The sequence below is a fragment of the Alligator sinensis genome, unplaced genomic scaffold (genome assembly GCF_000455745.1).
Source record: "Alligator sinensis unplaced genomic scaffold, ASM45574v1 scaffold868_1, whole genome shotgun sequence".
NCBI lineage: Eukaryota > Metazoa > Chordata > Crocodylia > Alligatoridae > Alligator > Alligator sinensis.
Window position 1 is genome coordinate 255,072 of NW_005843155.1, and position 1,411 is coordinate 256,482.

The window sequence follows — 1,411 nt, forward strand, 5'->3', positions numbered from 1 at the left end:
CACTCTTTCATTCCTCTTCCCCATCATCGTCCCCTCTGCCAGTGCATAAAACCACCCCCACTTTCCCCGTATTACAGTGTTTAAGAAAATAACCTGGTGACTTTTGAGTGAACCTCGGTTGCGTCTTCACTAGCCCTGAGTCCAGAGGCTCCTCAAAGGCGCTCACACTGGTTTTGTGACATAGTCTAATAGAGACGAGGATGGTGTGGTACAGACATAGCTTCATGAACACCTGTGTTCGGGGCCCTGAGCAGGGTTGAATATTAGCACAGGATGGGGCTTAAGTCCACCAAGGCTACAACTAACCAAAATGGATCAGGCCCTGTGTAGGGATGTGGCCAGCCTCCCTTTCTGCAAAGAGAAAGGCCAAATGAGTTGTTCATTCCCACAGCAGCTCCGGCAAGTGACTGGAAGCATGGGAACGTCCCACTGGGAACCTGCTGATGAGGTCAGGCCTCTGCTTTCCCCCATGGCCACAGCCATGTAGGGCTGCAATTCCCATATGGACGATGGCATTCCCACCAGGAGGGATAAAGCCCATAGATGTGTCCTTTTAATTCCTCTCCCCTGGGTTCAGTTTGCAGAGACCCAAAGGGCTGCTGAGCAAGTGAAGTTGGAGGTGGTTGTTTAGAGCCCTGTTTCACATCCCACGTGGCCTGTGTCGGGTTTGTTGCTGACTTGGCTCACGTGAGGAGCCCTCTCTCCACCCCGCTGGCATCTGGGACGGTGGTCCTGGCACGAGAGCCATGGATTGCAATTGGAAAGGCGGAGGTGGTGAGCAGGAGGATTTTACAGAGACAGTTTTTGGTAACCTGTCAGAAAGGGAAGCCCGCTATGGGGCATCGAATACACTTGCAGTGAGCTCCCCAGGATCCTAACCCAGTGCATTTCTGGGAGATTTCAACTGTCTTATACAGGCAGGAGTTAAAAAATGGGGGGAGAAGTGGAGGGAATGGACAAAACCTATAGACCATTGAAACAAATTGTGGAGGAAAACAGTCTGCAAATATGGGGAGCAGAGGCCCAGAGGAGGACTAGATGTTCAGGAGGGTTGAGGGTGGAGACCTGTCCTTTGCCCACTGGGCAGGCCCCCCTACGAGAGTCTGCTACAGCCTCCAGATGGGAGGCTCTGGGTTACAGACATTATTTCATGCAGGTGGGTGATTTCTCTCTAGCTTGCACTTTCCGCCTTTTGGCTAAGGGCAAGCGAGACTTGGGGGCATCTGAACCCCGTGACCTCCGGGCTTGGGACTGGCATGTAGGATGCCTGCCATCGTGGACTTAAAAATTCCTGAAGCCCCAGGATGAAACGTCTGGGAGGGAGGAGACTTGCTGGTGGTAGCGCCACACAGACTGGAATAGCTGAACTCTGCTCCATTGATAGAACTGGGAACTGATTTGGCCAATTTGG